General features: G+C 41.2%; 1 protein-coding gene across 4 annotated transcripts in view; it reads left to right on the forward strand.

Moving 5' to 3' along the window:
* HRH1 (histamine receptor H1) overlaps window positions 1-13,935 on the forward strand; it is a 62,824-nt gene that overhangs the window by 38,441 nt on the left and 10,448 nt on the right. For 2 of the 4 annotated variants that reach the window (XM_016125402.2, XM_016125405.2), the window contains exon 2: window positions 13,547-13,609. The exons of the other annotated variants lie outside the window; for them this stretch is intronic. The gene's annotated coding sequence lies outside the window, so the exon portion shown is untranslated. The remainder of the gene's footprint in view (window positions 1-13,546; window positions 13,610-13,935) is intronic. 4 annotated transcript variants of the gene reach the window in all.

A 13,935-nucleotide genomic window follows, 5' to 3' on the forward strand; every position in this document is an offset into this window, starting at 1 on the left:
GGGCTGGATCATTACTTTGGATATGGGTCTTGTCTCTCCATTGATAGCCAATACACCCAACTGTTAATTGAGTGTTTACTCTATGCCAGGTTCTGTGTTAGGTAAGCCCTTCTTATGTACTGTATTACTTACTATGTTGAATCATTACTATGCCCCTACGAGGTAAAAATTATAAATTTGATCTTACAGAGGAGGAACCTGAGGCTCAGCTAATATAGAATGGAGCTCAGGTTTGGAGGCATACACCAGTTCCCTGCTCACCGTCACTCTGCTACACACCCAGAGAAACCGGGTGCTGTCAGGTGGCACTTCCAAGTCAGGTTGGCAGAGACTGGCCACATCTCCAGGTTTGTATTTTTGCCACTGAGAGAACTGTGACAGGCATAAAGGCAGGGATTTTAGAAGTTGGTGTCTGTTGTTCTGTGAGGCAGTGTGTATTAGAAGGCTCTGTCATACTTCAAATGAGAAGGAAAAAGAAAAAGCTTTATATATTTTCTAGAGGCAAATGTGTCACTTTCAAATAGATTCTTTTCCAGCCTAGACATAATTTTCATTTCTCTTCGATGAGTCATTGCAGAAGTTACCTTTTGCTCCCTGTCTCTTGTGAGAAAAGCACACATTTCATGGAGGGGCTGAGACCTCCCTGGGTAGGACTGGGAAATTTGCTCTTTGCCAAGTTCACTTAGGGGATCCACCGAGACTGTCACAGAACCCACACAGTCTTATGCTGTGGGGGCCACAGAGACTACTGACAACCAAAGGGATGGTCATGCCTCCCCCCTTAATAATTAGCCATTCTTGTTAGCGCAGATCTTGCCCTCTCTTTGGTTGTTTTCAGACTGCCTTGCTGCTATCCTGCTGATTTTAATGGGAAAATGTCCCCAAGTACCTTTTGACATTTACTCATGTATCAATCAGTAGTAAAGCATAGCAATTAAGAGCATGGGTTCTGGAAGCCGTCCTCCAGTGGCTCTCCATTTAGCTCAAAGTCAAAGCCAAAGTCCCAACCACATATTTCAAAAAGATATATGCATCCCTATGTTCACTGCAACATTATTTACAACAGCCAAGATATGGAAGCAATCTAAGTGCCCATCAATAGACGATTAGTTAAAAGAAGATGTGGTACATATATATATGATGGAATATTACTCAGCCATAAAAAAGAAATGTCATAGACAATACTATAGGATTTCCCTTATATGCGGCATATAAAGAACAAAACAAATGAATAAACAAAACAGAAATAGACTCATAGACACAGAAGACAAACTGATGGTTGCCAGATGGGAGAGGGGTTGAGAGATTGGGTAAAAAAGAAGGGATTCAGAAGTACAAATTGGTAGTTACAAAATAGTCATTGGGATGTAAAGAACAGCATAGGGGATATAGTCAGTAGTACTGTAGTAGCTATGTATGGTGATCCCCCTGATAAGTCTATGTAGGTACTAGACTTATCAGGGGAATCACTTTGTAAATTATATAAATTTCTAACCACTGTGCTTTATACCTGAAACTAATATAAAATAATATTGACTGCCAACTATGATTGAAAAATTTAAAAAATTTAAAAAGTGGTTTATAAATACAATGGAATATTACTCCACCTTAGAAAGGAAGGAAATCCAGTCACATGCTTCAACATGAATGACCCTCGAAGACATTATGTGAACTGAAATAAGCCAGTCACAAAAGGACAAATATTACATGATTCCACTTATATGAGGGGCCTACAGTAGTCAAGTTCAGAGAAACAGAAAATAGAATGGGAGTTGTCAGGGGCAGCGGGGAGGGGAAATGAGTTGTTTAATAGATATAGAGTTTTAGTTTTGCAGAATGAAAAAAGTTCTGGAGATTGATTGTGCAACAGTATGAACATACTTAACACTACCGAACTGTACACTTAAAAATGGTTAAGGTGGTAAATTCTGTTTTGTGTATTTTACCAAAATTTTTAATTTTTTTTTTTAAAAAAAGGAAACATAGGAGTAGATACAGACATTAAGTATCAACAGCTGCTAAGATGATGAAAAAATGACAACCAGACATTATGTACCTCCTAAAGAAGCCAAACCCCACCTGTGGTCTTTCCAAATGGATGGAACCTGAGTCCAAACCAGTCTTTGGAACCAGCTGCAGTTCACAGGACAGAGGACAGAGGAGCATATTAAACATAACCCTGAGCATGCAGTCGGCCATGTCAGACTGTGGGTGATGCTACAGTAAGATTCCTAGGTTCTGCCAGAACAAATGTGAGGAAATAAAAGGGTTGGGTAAGAAACTGGTATCAATTAAAAGAGATTTAAAAGACATACCAAATTTTTCAAATGGGCCAGAATATGGTGTCTAGGGATGCACATCTGGGTAATAAAAAACATAGGAAGTGATTCCTTAAAAGTTAGGAAAGTAATTGCTTGTAGGAGTGTGAATGGGATGGGACACCCGCATGGGGCTTTTGGGTTGGGGGCAAAGTTCTCTTTCTTGACCTGGGTGTATGCCTTATAATAATCCATTAATTTAAACACTGGATTTGCATGGTTTTCTATGTTTACACTTTCTTTTACAAAAAAAAAAAAACACCAAAAAACAAAACAAAAAAACCCCACTTTTAAAAAGGAAGTGGAGAGGTGTTGGGTACAGAGAGGAGTCAGAAAGACCTAGATAAAAATCCACATTCTTCCTCCTGTTAGCTCTGTGACCTTTGGCAAGTTACTTAACCTCTCTAAGCCTGTTTCCTCATCGAACAAAGAAATTCTAATAGTACATAGCTCATAGCATTGCGGTGGCAATTTAATAAGATAATGTATACACTCCTCTAACACCACACCTGGTCTCAAATACGTGCTATAACTGTTAGTTATTACTGACCCTGGAAAGAAGTGGACCTGGGTAGAAGCCCTGAGTGCCATTTTCACATGTAACCCTGACTTGCCTTGTGATCTTGGTAAAGTCACTTCTCTGCAGTCAGATGTCTCCTAATTTTCCTGGTAACCCCTATGCTTTGTAAGAATGATGACTGAGGTCAGTAGGCTACTCGGTGGGACCTGTGGCGCTCAGGGCTGAGACTCCCCGTACTGTGTTTCCTCCAACAATGTGCAGAGCATCCACTCACCCCAGGAGGTAGCAGGTGAGGAGAGGTATGGAGTTTCCCAGCTTCCCATGCACACTGGCGGGTGAAAATGTGCGCCGACACACAACGGAGACCGTAATTGCTTCATGTCCTCCTGTGCAGGGAAAATAACGCTGTTTTCCCCCTTTTACTTGGGCTGTCTCCCATAAGCCTTGTTTGCCCTCTACAGCCTTTAGCAGGCTGTGTGAACTTAAAGAGCAGACAAGTGGAGGGTAATTGCAGCAACTGCAGGGAGGGAAGGGTTACCTGCCTACCAAAGATTCACTTTTCCTAGTGGGGTTTCATTCAGAAGCCTTCCCCAGGAGTGTGGAAAGGACAGCTGGCCAATCCCTGATTCCTTAAGGGAGCCGACAAGGAGAAAGCAAGTCAGACAGAGTGCCTGGAGTCTCTGTTCCTTGAACGGTCTGAATGCGGGAGTATGAATTTGTAAGAAAATTTCACTTAATATATAACAATCAGTTGATGCACTGGCACCTACTAGAAGATAATCCCATTCAGTCTACCTCGAATTCCCAGGAAGATTCCCTCTAAAGATCCCTTTCAATTGATAAATCCTTTCATGTTAGACCCCTTCAGAATGCTGTGAGGAGCTGTTCAGTTCTTAGTTATCTATAATTGTGGTAGAATATGCATAACATAACGATTTACTATTTCCACCATTTTTAAGTGTACAGTTCAGTGTCATTAAGTACATTCATACTGTTGTGGAACCATCACCACCATCCACCGTTAGAACTCTTTTTATCTTCCCAAACTGAAACTCTGTTCCTATTAAACACTCTTTATCCTCTTCTCATCAGTGGATGGCAACCATCATCCTACTTTCTGTCTCTATGAATCTGACTGCTCTAGGAACTTCATATAAGTGGAATCATACAGTATTTTTCCTTTTGTGACTGGCTTATTTTACTTAGTATAATGTCCTCAAGGTTCATCAGTGCTAAAGCATGCGACAGGATTTTCTTCCTTTTTATTACTGAATAGTATTCCATTGTATGAATACCACATTTTGTTTATCCGTTCATCCACTGATGTATACTTGGGTTGTTTCTACCTTTTGGCTATTGTGAATAATGCTGCAACGAACATAGGAACATTAGTTTCTCTTTAGAATTATTCAGTAATCTTTTGTTCCATAAATTGTGAAGTTGTTCTGATTATACAGGGTCCTAATGGGTCCTAATAGTCAGCTAACACCTTTCTCTAACACCTATACCTTGGACTCAAGACCTGGGGAAATAGCAAAGTAGCAGGAGGCAGGGGACAGGGTGGGGTTGAGAGGCAGCTGGGACTGGGCCAGGACAAGGAACCACAAAGTGCTGTATAGTCTCAGCTGTAATTTTCTCAGATTGGGAAAGTTTTCTTGGCAACGATTTGTGAAAACCATGATTATTTTCCATTTCCTACTCTCCATGCTTGTTTTTCTAAGAAGCTAAGTGGTTCCCATGTGATTATAAATCCCAGGTGTTATGTAGCATTTTAACTAAAATATAAGAACTCTAACACTCTTTGCCTGTATCGCTCATCCATTTGTTCAACTTCCCCCAATTTCCCTGCGCTATTTAAATTGTTTATAATGAGTACAGGTTTTAGTGAGTTCTAGAAAACAGGAAGAGAGAAAAATTGATGGAGAAAAGTAAGATTAAAGCATTTAGGAAAAACTATGGCAGGCTGACAGGGAGAGACAGTGGTCCATGTTGCTGACTGCTGACGTGCTGTGTGTCCAAGGCTGACTTACATATGCGTCACAGCAGAGCAAGCAGTAACCTATATCCAGTGTGGTTTCAAGGCACTAGGAAGCATCCACTCTCCATCCTGAGACAACCCTACTTCCTCCTTCCAATTAAGACATCTCACATTCTACCATTCAAGCACATTAGACACACAGTAACAGTTTGTCAGAAAGAATTTTCCCTTTTGTGAGCCACTCTCTTAAAATGCAAATATTCCCTGAAGAGCAAACTGAATTTTTGAGCTATGAGGACTTTTAAGGTTCATTAACTTAATTGTTAATCAAACAATTAAGGGGCTTTGGTGGAGTCTGGGGCAAAGAGGGAGGGGAAGAGAGCCAAGCAGTGGGGCTCTGAGTCCCCTGCTCTTCCATTCCGATCTGCTTTTATATGTTTGATAACATTTGTACATGAACCTGTAGTTGTGCTACTAAAAAACATGGGTGGTGGTGGTTGGGGTGGGGGATTGAAAGCCCCCTTGTTTGACAGAGCAGGCTCAGAGAAGTTGAGAGAAAGGTTCAAAGTCACGCAGCAAATTAATTCAACAGATACTTACTGAGCACCTACTATGGGCCAGATACACAGTAAACAAAGATGAGTGCTGTAATGTCCTGCCATGAAGACTGGAGCTCTTCTCTCTAGGATGGTTCCTCTGCAGCCATTGGGGGACACATGGGAAGCTGTCAGTGAGGAAGGAGACAGCTCTCCCCCACCACACAATATGTTCCAGCCAGATGATGCTCACCACAACTGTGGGTGATGCCATTTCTCCCGTGCATGCAGAGGGGAATAGACATGTCTTCTTTTTAGTGTATTGTTCCCCACCATCTCATTTCCATCCTTGCTGAAGCCCTGTGATATGTGCACAGTTAAAGAAAAAAAAATATTCAGTAACGCTTGTTAAAGATAGTCAGGCAGACTTTATTCAGGACCATCACTATAGGGATTAGAACCACTGTAACGGGATTGTACAGTGATGGAGAGAGACGGAGCTCAATTTGGAATATATGATGGGCCAATGGGAATTTATAACCAAGCAGCAGAGTGTGGGTCAATGGATGAAAAAGTAGTGGGAGGAAACCTCACTGGTAAGGGGGATTCTGGCTAAATGGACCTGACAGGATTCATGCTAAAGACAGGCTAGAGTGATCAGATATGACCTGGGGGCTGATGTAGGATGAGGAATCTGATCAGATATCAAGTGTAATCAGATACTAAGGGTGGAGAGTTCCAGTTAGATGCACTTAGCAAAATCTTTGCTAAAACCAGATCTTACAAAGAAGCACACAGATGGGCCTGGGAGAAGTTTCGGGAGCCTAACTAAAGTGTGGTCAAGCAAAGAATTTTTGTTAGTACCTACTGTGTGCCAAGCAGTGCTAGTATAAGAGACTATGAAGCTGATTAAGACATAGCTTCTGTGGCCAGGGAACTTCCAGCCTAACAGGAGAGAGAAAAGCTCTACACAAATAATCAAAATACAGAGTCAGCGCTAAATGCCATAAGGAGAAACTGATAACTTTACTAGCCTTGGAGCTGGCGCTGGGGAGAGAAGAGACACATCTAGCTAGGAGCAGTGGCATTGGAACTGAGCCTCTCTCATCTCCCAACTTTTAGGTTAGGAATTTTGGTGTTGGAGTCAGTCAGCCCTTGTTTCAAAATCCACCTGGGCCATGTAACTGTGTGAGCTTGGGCAAGGGATAGGGACAGTCTCATCTGAAAAATAGGGGCAATAATAGTTTCTACCTCAGGGGGTTTGCTGTGAAGATTAAATGAGATGACACCTGTCTAACTCTTAGCCTCAATAAGTGTAACTCTTATTTCTAGACTTTAGAGATAAGGCGCTAGTGGGAAAGATGTGTTGCAGAACAAGGCACTGCCCAGCACAGTGCAGAAAGGAAAAAGCAAGAAGCGTTGAACAGGATGTTTGATCTGCTGGTACTAAGAGCAATAAAAAGGAAGGCATGCTGGGAAATGCCTTAGGAAAGGTAGGTCCAGGTGACAGAGCCCAGAGCCACCCCCCTCTTGCCCCCCAATGCTAAACTGAAGACCTGGACCGCTGAACTCATTTATTAGCTCTAATAGTTTTCTTGTAGACCCCTTAGGATTTTCTATGTACAAGATCATGTCATCTACAAATAGATCTAGTTTTACTTCTGCTATCAAGTCTGGATGCCTTTATTTCATTTCTGTGCCTAATTGCTGGGCTGCTTTAGGCTCCTTTTCATTTTGGCTAGTTGAGAAACAGCACTGGCAGAAGTCAGGGAGAGGGAGGGCTAACCAAAATAAGCAAGGGTATGCAGGCATAGCCAGGTGAGTGCCCGGGCAGATATCTTGAGCTCCCAGATGACACATGCTCCTGGGCATCCAGAGAGAAGAGCACAGGTAAATGATTTTCTGCAGCACGCATAGCTGGAGAACATTTCTGGAGCATTCAGTAACTGTTTATTGAGCCCCTCCTGATTCTTGGTGCTGAGGACACAGAGATGACTCAGACTTAAGTCTGGTACCCACAGTCTAATGAAATAGTCTGACCAGTAATTAAGGAATTATGTAACCCAGCTTGATAAGGGTTATACAGAGGTCTGTACAAAGTTCAGGAAAACCCTGGAGAAGGAAGCGAATTAACCCTGTCTGGTGGAATTGAGAGAAGCCTTAAAAGAAGTGACATTAGAGCTAGGTCATAAAGGATTGATTGCATGTCTGGCCAGGAGGAAGGGAACAGGTATCCTGGCAGAGAGAAGAGCATTTGCAAAGGTATGGGGTGTGAAAGAACAGGTCTATTTAGGGAAAGTGGTTACCCAGAAGATGGGGTTACAGGATAAGTTGGGATGAGATGCAAAAGGCTCTTGTGTGATAGGGTCAAAGGTATTAACGTATAATTAGTCACTACTTGACGCTCCCACTCAGTTTCCATAGCAGAATCTGTTTTTAAATGCTGTCTCCTGGACTTCTGTTGTGTTGATTGGAGTAATGAATATGGAGAAGACACTGGGAAAGCTAAGTGGATTTATATTAGAAAGTCATGGCCCACCAACAGCTCAGGAAGACTGGAAAGTGGGTGAGAGAAAGAGAGAATAAAGCAGGAGCTAATGCAATCTTAAGTTTGTTAGAGAGGGAGAGAGATTCGAGGGGGGCAACTGACATAGGAAGTGGCACTATGCGGTGATAGACGGGAGAGACGTTCTTTAGGATTTTTTTTTTTCCTCTTTAAGAGTCTTCAGTATATGTTTATTTTTCCATATTGTTTCTTTCTGGGTGTCAGACTTGAATTTTTTTAAATTGTAATTCCATGGGTAGACTGGACATAAGACAGCCCAGTTTTATTTGAGTTATACTTTGGGGGCTTATGCTATGTATCCTATTATCCTGACAATAGTGGCAAGACATTAAAGGGTTCTGAATAGGGGAAAGAGGTGATTGGATTTGTGGTTTTTAGATGGATTGTCTGGCTTCTGTGTGTAGTTCATGTTGAAGGGACTGAGATCAGGATCAGGATGACCAATTAGGAAGCTGTTAGATCAGTTGAGAGATGTTATCAAAGTCGGAACCAGAGCAGCCGTAGCACAAATGATCATTACCTCTGCTCTTCGGTAATCTGTGGTGCAAAATTTTAAAGGTTTAAGTATGAGGTGGCAGCTACAGGGAAGGAAACTCTCTTTACCTGTGGGATGAGAAAGATCATAATCATATCCAAAGGCATTCGGTTTCTTTTGTGTAAGTCGCACTCATAAGGAAGCACATTTGAGCAGCCCAGAACTTTGGTCTGCCACCTGGGAGACTCACCTTTCACTTCTGCAGTGCTTGAAGAGATGGAGACAGGACCACCTTCTTTTTGGTCTCTTACACTCACACATACCCTCCAGGAACATTCTTTCTATGGAGGTGAATTAAGTCTGTCCATTTGCCAAAGGAAGCAGCAGCCCAAAGTCAGCTTTGCTGTCAGTCACTAGGGAGAGGATTGCTGTTGAGACTGGCTAATTAACCAGCAGGACAGAAAGTTCTTGGGTGAACTAGGACACAGCCCTAGCTCTCTCCAACACACACGGAACAAGGAGGAGAAATGTGAGAGTCTTACTCATGTTTCCATCTCCAACAGCTTGGCCTAACATAACACCTGGTACCACATTATTGCTTAATTACTAGTTCCTGAATATATTAATGAATTAGCATAACATGAAACCATGAAGGTAGTCTTGTCAGTTCAGGACTGTGATGTGTTAAAGGCAGGATTCATCTATTCACTCATTCATCATTTTTTGAGCCCCTTCTACCTTCGGCTCTGGGCGAGGACAGTGGTGCACAGTTCTGGCTGCATCTGGAGAGTTTTGAAAAATTTTGAAATCCTGACCACACTCTCTGATCAGTTAAATCAGAATCACATCCAAGGGTAGGATCCAGGAATTAGTATGTTTTTGAAATGCGATTCAAATGGGCAGCCAAGGTTGAGTACCAGTGGGCTATCTGTTAGAATTATAGGTGCATATCATATCACCCCTGCCCTTGTAAGGATCAAAGTCTAAGTGAAGGAATACCTGAATTCATTCATTCATTCATTCATTCATTCAGTAGAATATAGAATATTCAATGCCTTAATAGAGATATGGAAATAATACTGTGGGAACCCAGAGGAAAGAATGCTTAAATGTGTCTAAAGGATACAGGAAAGCTTAAAAGAGGAAAGAACTTTTAAGATAGGTTTTGTAGGGTGAATAGAAGTTTTTCAGTATCTTCTTTCCTTCTTTTTTTCTTCCTTCTTTCCTTCCTCCATCCCTCCCTTCCTCCTGTCTTCTCCTTCTCCCTCTTTTCTTCACATCTTCTTTATCAACATTTCCATACCCCTTTTCTCTTTTCATCCTTTTCACCTACTTTGCTCCAGGCAGGCTCTGAAGTAGGCCCAGATAGAGACAATAGTAAACAAAAATGAGGTCCCAATCCTCAAGGCACATTTTCTTCCAGGAGGAAGGAATAACACGTGCAGAGCTACAAAGGCTAAAAGAACCTAAGGTGCTTTGGGGATAGTAACTTAATTTTTATTAGAGCCAAGGAGTCCAACATGACAGAAATGCCATGCCAGCAGCCTAAGGAGTGTGAAATTTTCCTTAAAGGCTTTTAGGAGCAAAATAATTGTATGACGAGATTTAAAACAGTGTTTACCACATTTTAGGTGGTACCTGAAGTGGTTCTAAATGGTACACAGGCATGGCATTAATTAATATTGACTCACACTGGTTTTCAGTCCTGATTACCTCCAGGAGAGTCTCAGTTTGGTGCTTGTAGGCCTTTAACACCTTTCTTGCACTTGCTCATCTTTCTTTTTAACACAGCAGAGCCTTCCTCGAAATGTCTGGCTAGAACTTAATCACATTTCTTTGTTGTCATCCCATTTATTTTCATGGAAAGCTTCTATAGATAACAAAAAAATAGATGACTGATTTTTTTATATGTCATAGTAAAATAAACTTAAGCTAAAAAAGTGGATTCATTAAAATTACATAAAGTATGTATAATGAGGGTAGGTAAATAACTGAAAGAGAAATCCAGTTCATCAATATTTCTTCTTATGGGTTATGCTTTGGTGTCAAGTCTAAGAACTCTTTGCCTAACCGTGGACCCTGAAGATTGTCTCAAATGTATTTTCCTGAAAGTTTCATTTAAATCTATGAGCCATTTTGTGTTATTATTATTATTTTTAAGAGGTATGAGGTCTCAGTTGAGATTCAGTTTTTTGCCTATGGACATCCAAGTGATCCAGTATCATTTGCTGAAAAGGCCCTTTCCTCAATTAAATTCATTTTGCACCTTTGTAAAAAAAAATCTCTTGGCCATATTTGTGTGGGTCTATTTCTTGGTTCTCTATTCTGTTCCACTGGTCTGCGTCTACCCCTCTACCAATACCAGTCTTGATTTCTGTAATTATATAAGTCTTAAAATCGGGTAGACTTATTTCTCCCATCTTCTTATTTTCCAAAGTGATTCGGCTGTTATAGTACCTTTGCCTTTTCACATAAATTTTAGAATAACCTTCTCCATATCTACAAGACATCTTGCTGAGATTTGGATAGGAATTGCATTAAATCTGTACATTGATTTGGGGAGAATTGATGTATTTTCTATGTTGAGTCTCCCAATCCATGAACACTGTGTATCCTATTATTTAGATCTTTTATTTCTTTCATCAGCATTTTGTACTTTTCAGCTTGCCAGGCCTATACAAGTTATTAATCTGAGAATGTGTTGATTTCCCTTCATTCCTTAAGGGTATTTTCATGAGTATAAGATTCTGGGTTGACAGTTCTTTTCTTTTAGTATCTGAAAAATATTGTGTCACTGCCTCCTTGTCTCCATCTTTTCTGGTGAAAAACCTGCTGTCATTCTCATTGTGTGAAGGTATTATTTTTTTCTGGCTGGTTCCAAGATTTTTTTCTTTGTCTTTCAGGAGTTTAATTACCATGTGTCTTGGTGTGGATTTGGGTGGGGCTGTTTTAGGTTTACTCGGCTTCTTAATTCTGTAGGTTTATGTCTCTCCCAAATCTAGGAATTTTTCAGCCCTTATTTCTTCAAGTACCTTTTCATCCCCACCCTCTTTCTTGTCTCCTTCCAGAAATGGAGTTGCATGAAAGTTAGATCTTTTATTATAGTCCCACAGATCCCTGAGAATGTTCTTTTTTTTTTTTTCTTTCCCCAGCCTGTTTTCCCTCCGATGTCCAGATTGGGTAATTCCCATTGTTCTATCTGTTACATCTTTTAGTCCACGGATTCTTTCCTCTGTCCCTTGCATTCTGTTGTCCTGCCCATTTATTGAATTTTTAATTCAGTTATTGGATTTTTTTAGTTCTAAAATTTCCATTTGGTTCTTCTTTTCGTTTTCTGTTTCTTTGCCGAGACTTTTTATTTTTTCATTTGTTTCAAGCGTGTTCATATTTACACATCGAACTATTTTTATGACTATTACTTTAAAATATTGGTCAGAGAATGCTAACACTTCTTTCATCTTAGCATTGCTTTTTAAACATTTCAGTTGAAATCTTCCCACTTTTTTATATATGACAAGTAATTGCGGTTGAAATGCAGACATTTTAGGTATTGTGCTACAAGACTCTGGATCATATTTAAGTCTTCTGTTTAATCTGGCTTTATGTAACACTGCTGTGGCAGGAGAAGGAGAAGGCAGCGGCTGAGGGTGCACTGCCTCATTGCTTCAAGGTGGGAGTAGAAGTCCATGTGTTCCCACTCAACTGTTGTGACGCCTGGAAGGGAGTTACTCATGTGGTGGGGGTGGGGGGGGTGAAGCATTGTTCTTGCTCCTCACTAGATCTCCAGGAATAACTCCTTGGCTGGGAGAAGCCTCCTCACTGCTCCCCTTGTGGCCTCCACTGACACTGTGGGGTGGGGGGCAGGTCTTGTCTCCACCTGATGTGGACAGTAGGGACACCATCCCAGCAGGGAGGTTGGGGCACCTTGTTGCAGCCTGACAAGGGTAGGTCTTGGCTCTCCACTTGGCCTTTGATAGCTGCAAAGGGGGACAGGGCTCTAGTGTTTTCTGTGGTGTTCAGCTGTAGTAAAGCAGCTATTGCCTAGAAGTTTTCTGTTTTGCTAGGCTGCCACTTTCCTGGTCCTTTGGCTGGACACAGCAGGTTGGGGAGGGGATTTAGGGGGTTTTTGAATAGCCAGCTTCTTGAGGTCAGGGTCTCAGATATGTGTGGCCGCACAAAAACCCAAGGAACTTATCACTGTGTCATCCTTTGGATCTCAGAGTTTCTAGCTAGGCTGCCTTTGCTCTCTACCTTTCAGAGTCATCATATGTTTGTTTTAAATATAATGTTTAGGGTTTTTATTTGGATTTAGCAGAAGGATAGGGTAAAGCACCTTTACTCCGTCTTCTCTGAAGCAAACATTTCAGTATGTTTTAAAAGCTCTCTAGGCAGCCAAGGTTGATTATCACCAGCATAGACTGTAAGCTCCATGAGGGCAGTGGTTGAATCTATCCTTTACCTGTCATAGCATCTGTACCTCATCTCTTAATAAAGATCTTTTGGACAGATGGATGGACTGATGGAAGAAAGGGGAAATGAATGGGTGGATGGATGGATCGTTGAGTAGGTGGATGGATGGTTGGAAGGATGGATGCATGAAGGAATATCAGAATGGAACCAGCAGCCAGACTTATTCTAACTATCTCTACCCCTGTGCCTAAATACCACTATCTAGAGACAAGTCTGGCCCCAGAACCAGCCTGAGGTCTTGACCAGCAGGTGGCGCTGAGGAACCCCAGGTGTGCACTTGGGGCACTGTCAGGCACTTGAATAAAGGAGACAGAGACATTAAAGAAACTCCTAATTCTCTAGGACCTCACACTTCTAAACATCACATTTACATCTCCTTTCTCTTCTGCCAGATCTTTTATTTACTTCAATATCATAAGTAATTTTTTTTTTTTCTCAAAAAGAGAACAGCCTGGATAATTTTGATCTTTGAAAGTGCTTTCCCCAAGGCTTAATCTTCAGGGATTTGACACGAAAAGAAAACATTATTCATTGTGCCCTGAAATAATATGTGTGTGTGCTGAGCCTGGTGTTGTTTGTGTTCACTGTGTCCTCATCTAATGTTAGCACGGATATTCATATTTCCAATTCCATGAAATCCTTATTTAAAGCATTCATTGATTCCCCTTTCTTTCTTACCATAGTGAAAAGGAGTGTAAGTGAGGGCGGAGGATGGGGGTCTGAAGCCCATTCAAATGTCTTAGAAGGTGAGTATCACTTGGACCTTTAAATGAAATTTGCTCTTCAGTCATTCTTGGATCTTAGTGCAGGGCATCGAGGCCTATAAACTCTAGAAGCCCCTGTTTTCACATCTATAAAAGGGTGCAAAAATGATTCCTTTATTGTGAGGTGACTGGCACTGTGAGGAGTAAATGAGTCAACACAAAAAAAACTGCTGGTCCAATGCTGGTATGTAGAAAGTGTTTGAAATATTACTTTTCTTTTCCTGCATTGCTTTTTAAGGACAAAAGGTAAGCAGTAACAGAGCTGGGCTTTTTATACTTGTTTTGTTTGCCATTTGATGATAATTATC

Source organism: Rousettus aegyptiacus, unplaced genomic scaffold (assembly GCF_014176215.1).
Source record: "Rousettus aegyptiacus isolate mRouAeg1 unplaced genomic scaffold, mRouAeg1.p scaffold_m13_p_4, whole genome shotgun sequence".
NCBI classification, from domain to species: Eukaryota; Metazoa; Chordata; class Mammalia; order Chiroptera; family Pteropodidae; genus Rousettus; species Rousettus aegyptiacus.